Here is a 13401-nt window from a genome sequence, read left to right as displayed (position 1 = left end):
AAAATGTTATTTGCTTACTCACAAAATCATTTGCCAAATGTTCTAAGCTGCATGCTGTCGGGTCTTTTAAGAGAAAACCAGCTCAAAGCTTTGTGTATTTTCACAATTGGGAGGGGGTGGATGGTGGGCGGACAACTGTAGCACTCTTCTACATTCACCCCCCACCCCCATGCATTTTGGTAAATGGTGTTTCAGTGCCAGTCATATTTAAATTAATTTTTTCATGCTCAATACTTTTTGAAATTGAGAATCAAAAACTGGACTCAAACATGTTGACATCCCATTTATGGTTTTCTTCAGGGAAGATTAATGTACATAAAAGTTTAGAATTGGACAACGTAGAGTAGAAACACTTTGTTGGAGGCTTCTGTGCCATGTGAAAACTGCCACCATTCTCAAGACTTTACAAATTAAGCATAGTTGTGAACACATTGCAACTAATTCCATTTGTGTTATCATCACGGCCCATGGTGATGTGAAAAAGACTGCCCTTTAAATCAAGACAACGTGACTAACCCTGAACAAAATTTAACGGATTGGGATTTTGACAAACCTCTCCACACATTTGAAGCTCTCTGTACTACAATGTATAGTGCCATATCCTCCTACCAGGAAGTCCTTGTTCTGGGCCCATTTGTTTTCAATACAGCAATAACTCACCAAGTCCCCTTCAGCAGTACCTTCCACCAGCGTGACTGTACAGTGCCTTTAAGAGGGATTTGCTCTGAACTGTATATCATCCAGACAGGTGGTGAAGTAATGTCTGCTGCAAGAGCACAGGGTAAACAGTTTTGAGCTCCCTGAGTATTTTTTTCTGATTAATTATTAGACACATGAGTCTAAAAGCAGCATGAGTAGGTGGAGTCACACAGGTTTACTCAGACTTAAGGTATTAGTTTTGTTCTCAGCTGAAGCTGGAGTTTGAAGCTGATTGGTACAGCTCTCTCTGTTGCAGCAAAATGCTTGAGTTCTCTGCTGCTAGATTTTTTTTTTGTTTTGGTGTTGCTATCTTCTCCAGTTCAGGAGAAAGGATATGAGGTAAATCTGTTTTGCTGAATTTGCCTAACTTATGGGATGCTGCTGTATTAGGATAGTTGATGAATAGTAATTAAATGATATAAGCTTTTCAATAGGATTAAAGTTATACCAATTCTTTATTCTTAAACCACTGTTAAAATACAAAAAAATGTGCTTTTTTTGTCTTAAAACTGAATAGTGGACCAATCAAATTACATCCAGAACACAGCACTGTACACTTGCTTTTATAGAAGATAAGAGTTAAGGTCTAGGCTGTCTCCTTGATATATTTTGAGGGAGTTTGGTCTTGTCCATAACACCAGCTAGGTGGACAAGGGAGCACCATAATCTGCAAGTTTTCCTCCGAATCATCTACCATCCTAAATTCAACTATTTGTTGTTCATTCTCTGTCACCGGGTCAAATTCCTTTCTAACAACTTTGTGATGTACATATACCATGTAGAATATTAAATGAGAGACCCTGCCCTCCTCCCCCTCACCCATCTCCTCAAGTCCAAATAGGGATGGTCATCAATTTTATCAGCACTAGTATCCCTTAAGTGAATTTTTTAAGAGAGAAACTCCCTATTTAAGACAGAAAAGTGAGTTGAGTTGAGTTGATAACAGGTGTCTACATTCATGCACTAAACAACAACCCAACCATCCCACTCTGATTAATCTAAGATGTCCTTTTATAATAATACAAAATAATGGCACCACAATACTTCATAAGATTAACAGTTCATCTAATTTGACTAAACAGTTCTCTTTCTGACATCGCCCAAGTCTTGATTTTAGAAGATTTGTTTGAAAATCTGGCTACGTACCAGTTCCTTCTGTCACCCTATAGAAGAAAAAGATAAATGGCAACCCCCTCAAAATGCCAGAATTTAACTTGGACAGTCGATTTATATTTTGACTATTTCAGTTCAACAATAGTGCTGTTGTGTGATAGATTGATGGGTTAAGTAGGAATCTTACTGTAATGTACCTCCATTGTCAAGTTTCATGGCTCCTCCCACAGACTTGCTTATTTTCAATGGAAAAAAGAGTCGACCAATTCTAACACCAGTGAAAGGATCAGGATGGGTGGCCTACGCCTGCTGTGGTTGCTAAAGAGGTGGAGAACTTAAAGGGTTTACCAGGCTGAAGACAAAGATTTTAAAGAAAAAGCACAGTAATATTTAGCTCCTCTTCCCAACAGCTGTCAATTCCATTGCATCAATTGTTTGTTTTCTGAAATGTTAGCCTCAACAAAAAGCATGAATGCCCTCAGGAAGCATAGAAACCATTGAATGTGATCGTGGTCTTCTGGCAGAATCACCTGAGTAGCCACGACCTATCTCAGAGTGTCTGTTGGAGGGATAGAGTGCTCATCCTGAAACCCAGTGGAACCGTGCTTTTCTAAATCTTTCGCACTATCTCGTACCAACCTGCCTTCCCCTTAAACCTTAAATCTAACCACAGGACCCACTTTCTTCGACTACATCTTAGTCTATTATTGCTGGCAAGCTTACCAAGTGCCCTGCTTAGTGGTAACCACCGTTAATGCTCCTCTTTAAAGATGCGCTCAAAATCTTTCTCTTTTATGATACACAAGTGATGGTGAAAGATATCTCTCTCTCCGCTGGAAAGTGCTGGGGCAAGGCTCGATTAAATGATAGCAATCTTTCTATTGAGTAAAAAGATTGTATTCCTGTCTCACTTACAAGATGACGGCACAGAAATCTTGGCCAGTGCCTCCAAACCTTTGACAGTGGAGGCCCCGTTTTGTTGTTTGGAAATTGCAGTGACTCTAGATCCTGGAGATTTGTGAGAGAGTTGTGGAGGGAGGGTAGTTGGAAATCTGTGGGAATGTGATGGGGACGCTGGAGACCAGTGACAGTCAAGGGAGGGGTGGATGGGGTGATAGCTCTATGACAGGCATGTGATGAGAGGCTGGTGATAGTGGGAGAGGGTGGGTGACTATTTCATCCAAAGAGATTTTCCACAAGTTAAAAAGGCATCTGTTTTTCAATGAGGTTTTGCAAAACGACAAGTCTCAACTGTTGCTTGATTAGGCTATCCCCACTGTTAGAAAGATGGCAATGACTCAAAGGGGCTATGCAACTGTTAGGGTAAAACTTGGCAAAAGAAAGATTTTGGTTTTTCCAAGGGTGCACAGAAATTCTAGTATTAATCTGATAAAATTGGGAACATAACAGCACAAAGCAATGAGAGTCATCCTGTTACTCGACAACTACTAGGGTAGATTTAGAAGGTTACCCACAGCTGAATGGGAAGAATTGCTGTTAGCAGTGATGGATTTACTGTTCCAGGCCCTGTCATGAGCCCATTTGGCTAGTCAATGATCAACAGCCTCAGTGGAATGCTGTAGATTTACCTCATTTGGGTCTCTTCAGACTGAACATCAGTTCAATCTTCTAGCACCAGACATGCCTACTTTGAAATTTCCTTGACTTACAAAGATTCTACTTAAATTCCCTCTCACCCAAGGAGGACAGTTACATATTGAACATTAGACAAATGAAATCAGAGACAACTGTGTAGGCACTATGAAACAGATATTCTCATAAGTAGCACAATTTACAATAATTTTTTTATGTATGCCTGTTGAATTTGTTATCTGAACCTGAAGGGGGATGTACATAAGTTGTCAGAGTGCAAGAACTTTCTTTTCATAACACAATGTTGATCAGCGGTACATTATTGACATGCCTTTTTATTTTATACCCTTTCCATTGCTGGTCTACCCCTCGGACGTTACTACTGTTGGAGATTGTACTATTGGCATCTTACTCTGATGTGACAGGCCAGCATCTACCCATGGGATTAGTTATTTTTCTTATTTTGGCAGTAAACAGATAGCCTAATTGTTCGATAGTCCTCCAGATTGCCATAGGGAAAGGTTTGTTTTGTCAACTCACTAACTGATATTTATTTTGTAACAAAAGGAAGCTTGACATGATGGATCTGGTTTCTTATTCATGTTAAGTAGCTTGTGTGTAAAACCCAAGTTGTATTGCAGAGTTGGAAAAACACAGAAACTGGAAAACGGCCACTAAATCCACCCTTCTGGTTATCCCTGAAGATTAAATGCAGAGCAATAATAATATTTACCGTGTACCTGAGAGTGTTACTTAATCAGGGCCACTATACTCAGTTACCCAAAGTAAGCTCTGAAATCTTAAAAGCTTCACACCATTTGTAAAGAATGCACTTAAAATTAATATCTCAAAAGTTAAATGAAGCATATTTTTTAGAAGTATAATGAACAAGGGGCTCAATAAATGCCACAGGTGAATTAAGCTTAATTTCTGGATTACTAGGTGAACTTTCCCTCTTATGTTACAAATAAGTTTTGATAAAATGTGAAAACAATAATTCAGAATCATTAAACAGGAGGTCAGATACTTGCTACAGAGTTCCTAGCAACTGTCCTGCATGTGTACCTCTCCTTATGGGGTTAGTTCAGTTGGCTGGTTTGCGATGACAGCTGTGCGGGTTCAATTCCTGTACCAATAGAGACCATGATGAAGGTCCTGCATTCTCAACCTTGCTCCTCACCTCATTGAGGTATGGTGACTTTTAGCTTAAACTCACCACCTTTTGTCTCTTTATAAATACAGAGTAGCCTATGGTCCTCTGGGGCCATTGTGACAGTACCTTAACCCTGAATACTTATTTGGCCAGTCCAGTTCAGTTTCTGAATAATGGTAACCTCCCGGAGTTGATGGCGCTGGATTCAGTGATGATAATGCAATTGAACATCAAGGGGGGCCTTGGTTGGATTCTGTCTAGTTTGGGATGGTCATTGCCTGGCACTTGTGTGGTGCAAGTGTTATTTTGCCTTGCTGCATTTGAACATGGACTCTTCATTATCAGAAGAATTATGAATAGTACTTAATGTTGCACAATCATTATTGAACATTCACGCTTCTGACCTTAAGACAGAAGGAGTGTCGTTGGTGAAGCAGCTGAAGATGTTGGGTATAGGGCACTACTCTAAGGAGCTCCTGCAATGATGTCCTGGGGATTAGATGATTGGCCTCCAACAATGACAGTCATCTTTCTTTGTGCTTGATATGATGCCAGCCAGAAGGGGAAAATTTACCACTTGAATCTCATTGACCCCAGCTTTACTAATGCTCTATTGTGTCATTACCAGTTAAATTCTGTTTTAATGCAAAGGATGGTCATCCTCACCCCACCTCTGGAGCTCAGATATTTTAATCATGTTTGGGCTAAGGCTTAGTGAGATCAGGACTGGATTAGCACTGGTGGAACACAAACTGAGCAGCAATGAGCATTTTATTACTTTGCAAGTGCTGTTTGATAGCTTTGTCTATGATACCTTCCACACTTTGCTGATAATCAATAACAGATAGTTAGAGTGTTAATTTGTGGCTTGAATTAGTCCCAGACACAACTGGGTAATTTTCCTCATTGTCAGGTAGATGCCAATGTTGTAATTGTACTGGTATAACTCGATGAGGGGTTTGGCTAGTTCTGGAAAACTAGCCAAACTAGCTAACACTAACAAACTAACACTACCCAACACTAGACATTTCAGTATTATTGCCAAAATATTTCCAGGGGCTATAGCCTTTGCAGTTTCCAATGTCTCCACGTGGATTAAATTGGATTGGTTGAAGAGTAGCATCTGTTATGCTGGAGGCTGAGATGGATCATTCAATTGACAATTCTGGCTGAAGATGGATACAAATGCCTCAGCTTTTTCCGTGCTGGGCTCCCCTTTTGTTGAGGAATGGGAGTGTTTGTGGATCCTCCTTGTTTTATTATTTGATTTCATATCACACTCATTTGCAACTGGATTTGGCAGGACTGCAGAGCTTTGTTTGTGGAATCACTTAGCCCTGTCATGCTACTTCCACTGTTCAGCATACAAATAGTTCTATGTTGTAGCCTCACCTATGTTGACAGCTCATTTTTAGCTGTGGCTGGTGTTGTTTCTGCCATGCCCTCCTGAAATCTTCATTGAAGTTTATGAAAACATGGAAAATATGTGTTTAACTATCAACCTTACTTTGTTTAATTGAAAAGCAAGTCATTTCTATGATGAGTATATAGCTTTGAACACTCCTATCGTGTTGAATGGAATGTCAAAGCTGCTAACTGCTTGGTTCAGCCTGATGCAATGGAAACAGGCTGGATGGAATCAGCAAAGCGTGGATTTTGAGACAATCCTTGTGAAAAGTGATCATTAATCACATCTGGAAGTAAAAATGGAAAGTACTCGAAACACTCATCAGATCCAGTAGTATCTGTGCAGAACAATGAAGTTTTGTCGTTCGATGTTGAATATGACTTTACTCTGGAGCAGTCAAATCTAGCAACAAACATCAGACATTCCCACCTTCATCCCGGCATATAACCTCTCCCACCTTGAGAGTGGTCTCACCAAAACTGGACCCCATTGGTATATAGTTGCACAAGTGTATCCTTTTAAGTCTTCAGTGCTCCTGTGGGGCAATAGGAAGGCCTGGGTTCAGGTCTCAGGTGCTCCAGAGGTATATCATACCATCTGTATACTGTATACGCCTTCGAGTGATGGATCAGTACTTCTCCTTAATGAGCAATATTTCTGTGAATCAAGGGCACAGAGACTATTGTAGGCATCCACCAACTGAATTCATGATCCAAGATTGCCAACTTTTAAAGGACAAAACTTCCAAATGGGGGGAGAAACTAAAGCAAGAAATAAGGCAAAATAGTTGTACCGTGGTAATCATAAAATCCTTACCCTGTGGAAACAGGCCCTTTGACCCAACAAGTCCACACCGACCCTCAGAGCATCCTACCCAGACCCATCCCTCTGTAACCACCAAATCTACACATCCCTGGACACTATGGACAATTTAGCATGGCCAGTCTACCTAGCCCGCACATCTCTGGACTGTGGAAGAAAACTGGAGCACCCAAGGAAACCCCAGCAGGCACGGGGAGAACATGCAAACTCCACATAGACAGTCGCCCAAGGGTGGAATCAAACCCAGGTCCCTGGCGCTGTGAGGCAGCAGTGCTAATCACTGAGCCACCGTACTGTCATGTTTCTGGACATGTATCTAGAATCCTGCACTGAAGACACGGGTTCAATTCCCATTGTAATTTGGTGGAATTTGATTGGAATTACTTAATGAAATCCAAAAGTGAAAGTTAGTCTCAATAATGGTGACCTTGAATCTATCATTGAACTTCATCTCCTGGGGTGGCACAATAGCTCAGTGGTTAGCACTGCAGCCTCACAGTGCAGGGACTCGGGCTCAGTTCTACCCTTGGGTGACTGTGGGTGGAGCTTGCACATTCTCCCTGTGTCTCCGTGGATTTCTTCCAGGTGCTATTTGGTTTCCTCCCACAGTCCAAAGATATACAGGTTAGGCGGATTGGCCAAGCTAAACTATCTAGAGTATTCAGGGATGTGTCGATTAGCCATGGGAAATGCAGAGTTACAGGGATAGGGTAGGGAATGGGTAGGGTTGGGATGTTCTCCAGAGGGTTATTGTGGACTTGTTGGGCTGAATGGCCTGCTCCCACACTGTAGGGATTCTGTGATTATTTTCGATGAACTAATTCATTAAGGCAGGCTTACACCTGAGTTCAGACCCTTTAGCAATGTTGTTGTCTCTTAACTGTCCTCTGAAAAAGCCCAGCAAGCTTCTCAATGTTACCTGTAGTCTGCGTGGGATTGCAGGGCTCTACCATCATGTTAAGTAGGATAGAATAAAGGCAGACGTGACACTCATAGAGAACTAACTATGGACCATGAGCAAAACCACAGTGTGTAATTTCATGGCCTGTGCCTTTCAGTCCTTGATTACCATCAACGTGTGGAAATATTCTGGTTCAGTGGGCTAGGAGGAAGTCATAGCAGGAATACCAGCAGGTATGACTGAGACTGGAGCTTCAAACCAATTGAAGTTGTGCCATAGAGTTGTATGCATATTGAATGATCCAGCATCGGGAATGAGGGGGCCACTGGAAATCTCCTCACTGTCCTGGCCTCTAATCCCGTATGACTCCCACTCCACCCTTACTCACCTTTGGTATGGAGTCCCAGGATTTTCCTGGTTGCAGTGATGTCAGCAGTCACCTCCCCTACAACATCTGGTGATTGGATAAGACTTCCATTGGCATGGATCTCAATCACAGTGCAGTCCCAACAGTCACCACTTAAATACCCAAATTTCAATAGACAATAGACAATAGGTGCAGGAGTAGGCCATTCGGCCCTTTGAGCCAGCACCACCATTCATTATGATCATGGCTGATCATCCACAATCAGTATCCTGTTCCTGCCTTATCCCCATAACCCTTGATTCCACTATCTTTAAGAGCTCTATCTATCTCTTGATTCCATGTCGCTTGATTCAAAGAAACAAAGAAACAAAGAAACCTACAGCACAGGAACAGGCCCTTCGGCCCTCCAAGCCTGCGCCGATCAAAATCCTCTGTCTTACCTGTCATCTATTTTCTAACGGTCTGTGTCCATTTGCTCCCCGCCCATCCATGTACCTGTCCAAATATATCTTAAAAGACGCTAATGTGTCTGCGTCTACCACCTCCGCTGGCAACGCGTTCCAGGCACCCACCACCCTCTGTGTAAAGAGCTTTCCACGCATATCTCCCTTAAACTTTCCTCCTCTCACTTTGAACTCATGACCCCTAGTAATGGAGTCCCCCAACTCTGGGAAAAAGCTTCTTGCTATCCACCCTGTCTATACCTCTCATGATTTTGTAGACCTCAATCAGGACCCCCCTCAATCTCCGTCTTTCTAATGAAAATAATCCTAATCTACTCAACCACTCTTCATAGCTGGCACCCCCCATACCAGGCAACATCCTGGTGAACCTCCTCTGCACCCTCTCCAAAGCGTCCACATCCTTTTGGTAATGTGGCGACCAGAACTGTACATAGTACTCCAAATGTGGCCGAACCAAAGTCCTATACAACTGCAACATGACCAGCCAACTCTTGTACTCAATACCCCGTCCAATGAAGGAAAGCGTGCCATATGCCTTCTTGACCACCCTATTGACCTGCGTTGTCACCTTCAGGGAACAATGGACCTGAACACCCAGATCTCCCTGTTCATCAATTTTCCCTAGGACTTTTCCATTTACTGTATAGTTCGCCCTTGAATTTGATCTTCCAAAATGCCTCGCATTTGCCCGGATTGAACTCCATCTGCCATTTATCTGCCCAACTCTCCAGTCCATCTATATTCTGCTGTAATTTCTGACAGTCCCCTTCACTATCAGCTACTCCACCAATCTTAGTGTCATCAGCAAACTTGATGATCAGACCACCTACACCTTCCTCCAGATCATTTACATATATCACAAACAACAGTGGTCCCAGCACAGATCCCTGTGGAACACCACTGGTTACAGGTCTCCAATTTGAGAAACTCCATTCTACTACTACCCTCTGTCTCCTGTTGCCCAGCCAGTTTTTTATCCATCTAGCTAGCACACCCTGGACCCCATGTGACTTCACTTTCTCCATCAGCCTGCCATGGGGAACCTTATCAAACGCCTTACTGAAGTCCATGTATATGACATCTACGGCCTTTCCCTCATCAATCAACTTTGTCACATCGTCAAAGAATTCTGTTAAGTTGGTAAGACATGACCTTCCCTGTACAAAACCATGTTGACTATCACTGATAAGCCAATTTTCTTCCAAATGGGAATAGATCCTATCCCTCAGTATCTTCGCCAGTAGCTTCCCTACCACTGATGTCAGGCTCACCGGTCGATAATTACCTGGATTATCCTTGCTGCCCTTCTTAAACAAGGGGATAACATTAGCAAGTCTCCAGTCCTCTGGGACCTCACCCGTGTCTAAGGACACTGCAAAGATATCTGTTAGGGCCCCAGCTATTTCCTCTCTCGCTTCCCTCAGCAACCTGGGATGGATCCCATCCGGACCTGGGGACTTGTCCACCTTAATGTCTTTTAGAATACGCCACACTTCCTCCTTCCTTACGTCAACTTGACCTAGACTAAGCAAACATCGATCCCTAACCTCAACATCTGTCATGTCCCTCTCCTTGGTGAATACCGATGCAAAGTACTCGTTAAGAATGTCACCCATTTTCTCTGACTCAGCGCATAACTTTCCTTCTTTGTCCTTAAGTGGACCAATCCTTTCTCTAGTTACCCTCTTGCTCTTTATATATGAATAAAAGGCTTTGGGATTTTCCTTAGCCATGTTTGCCAGCAATATCTCATGTCCTCTCTTAGCCCTCTTAATCCCTTTTTTCAGATTCGCTCTACATTCCCGATATTCTTGAAAAGCTTCGTCTGTCTTCAGTTGCCTAGACCTCATGTATGCTTCCTTTTTCTCTTGGCTAGTCTCACAATTTCACCTGTCATCTATGGCTCCCTAATCTTGCCTTTTCTATTCCTCATTTTCACAGGAACATGTCTCTCTTGCACGCTAATCAACCTCTCTTTAAAAGCCTCCCACATATCAAATGTGGATTTACCTTCAAACAGTTTCTCCCAATCTACATTCCCCAGATCCTGCCAAATCTTGGTATAGTCAGCCTTCCCCCAGTTTAGTACTCTTCCTTTAGGACCACTCCCATCCTTGTCCATGAGTATTGTAAAACTTACGGAATTGTGGTCGCTATTTCCAAAGTAGTCCCCTACTGTAATATCAACCACCTGGCCGGGTTCATTCCCCAGCACCAGGTCCAGTATGGCCCTTTCCCGAGTTGGACTACATACATACTGCTCTAGAAAACCCTCCTGGACACACCTTACAAATTCTGCTCCATCTTGACCCCTAACACTGAGTGAATCCCAGTCAATGTTGGGAAAATTAAAATCTCCCATCACCACCACCCTGTTTCTCCTACACCTTTCCATTATCTGTTCACATATTTGAACCTCTATCTCACACACGCCGTTGGGAGGCCTGTAGTACAGCCCCAACATTGTTACTGCATCCTTCCTATTTCTGAGTTCTACCCATATTGCCTCACTGCTTGAGTCCTCCATGGGGCCCTCCTTCAGTGCGGCTGTGATATCGTCTTTGAGAATTACTGCAACTCCTCCACCCCTTTTACCTCCCTCTCTATCCCGCCTGAAGCATCGATATCCTGGGACAACTAGTTGCCAGTCACGCCCTTCCCTCAACCAAGTCTCAGTAATCGCAATAGCATCATACTTCCAGGTACCGATCCAAGCCCTAAGCTCATCTGCCTTACCTACTACACTTCTCGCATTAAAACAAACGCACCTCAGACCACCTGTCCCTTTGTGTTCATCATCTGCTCCCCGACTGCTATTCCCTTTAGTCACACTGACTACATTATCTAGTTCCCTACAGGCTTTCATTACTGCCTAATTTCTGTCCAATATTTGGTTCCCATCCCCCTGCCACATTAGTTTAAACCCTCCCCCACAGCATTAGTAAAAGCACCCCCAAGGATATTGGTTCCAGTCCTGCCCAGGTGTAGACCGTCCAATTTGTAATAGTCCCACCTTCCCCAGAACCGGTTCCAATGCCCCAAAAATCTGAACCCCTCCCTCCTACACCATCTCTCAAGCCACGCATTCATCCCGGCTATTCTTTCATTTCTGCACTGATGAGCACGTGGCACTGGTAGCAATCCTGAGATTACTACCTTTGAGGTCCTACTTTTTAACTTGGCTCCTAACTCCCTAAATTCTGCTTGTAGGACCTCATCCCGTTTTCAGCCGATATCGTTGGTGCCTATATGCAGCACGACAACTGGCTGTTCGCCCTCCCCCTTGAGAATGTTCTGCAGCCGATCAGACACATCCCTGACGCGCGCACCTGCGAGGCAACATTCCATTCGGGTGTCCCGTTTTCGACCGCAGAACCGCCTATCTACTCCCCTTACAATTGAATCCCCAATGACTATCGCCCTTCCACTCTTTTTCCCGCCCTTCTGTACAGCAGAGCCAGCCACGGTGCCATGAACCTGGCTACTGCTGCCTTCCTCTGGTGAACCATCTCCCCCAACTGTATTCAAAACGGAATACCTGTTTTGGAGGGAGATGACCGCAGGGGACACCTGCACTGCCTTCCTGCTCTTCCTCTGCCTTTTGATCACCCATTCGCTATCTCCCTCAGCAATCCTAATCTTCGGTGTGACCAAATTGCTAAACGTGCTATCCACGACCCCCTCAGTATCGCGTATGCTCCAAAGTGAGTCCATCCGCAGCTCCAGAGCCGTCATGCGGTCTAACAAGAACTGCAGCTGGACACACTTCCTGCACGTGAAGGAGTCAGGGGCATCAGCCCTGTCCCTGAGCTCCCACATTGAGCAAGAGGTGTACAACACGGGTGTGAGACCTCCTGAAATTATTAAACTTAACTTAGACAAATGAAAAAGGAACCAAAAGGTTTTTGGCAATCACACGATATATATATAAAGAAGTGTGAAACAGAAAAAGCCTTACCTTATCTACACACCACTGAGTCTTTTTTTGGTTAGAGGAGGAGTGCGGGTGGGAGACACTACACGTGTTGGGTCTCAGGTTCAGCCGCTGCCCAAATAAATGAAGACTGCTCCTGCTCAAGGTACGCTTTTTAAATTCATTAGGAATGGATGGGATCTGTTCTCCAACTATTCACCAAGACGCTTGATATCCCACAACGTCCAGCTTTCAAGATTATACCAACTCTCTAGCACCATTCATTCCAGAAATTCACTGGGAAATCCATCTAAACTGAATATGAAATATAATACAGGATCATCTTCGTACATTTTATATATATATATATATATATATCCCCTGGAGAAGGGGACTGCTTGATCACAAGTCTTTTGCGAGGGATTCTTCGTGGGCCAGAGGAGGCTCCGCAGAGCAGTGGAGAGTAAGATGGGGTGGAGGAGTTTGTGTTCTCCCTACTGTCAACACAGGACACCCTCCTCCTCTAGACATCCTCCGGCAGGACCTCCAGTCTGCTCATGTTCCCTGCCATTATTAGATTATTGAATGGACCTCTCTAACTTCAAATAATGTTGATCTTGCTAATGTTGATCTTGCTTTATGCATTTCCTGTGCAGCTGTAACTTGTATGCTTCATTCTGCTTAAGCATCCTGTGATCTGTGCACCCTTGTTTGCTATCATCTGCCTCCACTGTTCACAAAACAAAGCTTTTCACTGTACTTAGGTAAATGTAACTACAATAAATCAAATCAAATATGTTGTGATCCCTTTCTCTTTGCCCCTGAGGTACCTTGCAACCTGTTATCCTGAGCCAGCCAGAGCATTTACACCTTCAGAACAAGTAGTTGCAAGAAATCCACAAAAAATTGTATCAAATGCGCAGGTTTCACATGTTTAGCACCTCCAGGCAGGTTAAAATTATGGTAAT

This window comes from Stegostoma tigrinum, chromosome 13 (genome assembly GCF_030684315.1).
Source record: "Stegostoma tigrinum isolate sSteTig4 chromosome 13, sSteTig4.hap1, whole genome shotgun sequence".
NCBI classification, from domain to species: domain Eukaryota; kingdom Metazoa; phylum Chordata; class Chondrichthyes; order Orectolobiformes; family Stegostomatidae; genus Stegostoma; species Stegostoma tigrinum.
This window is presented reverse-complemented; position numbering follows the sequence as displayed.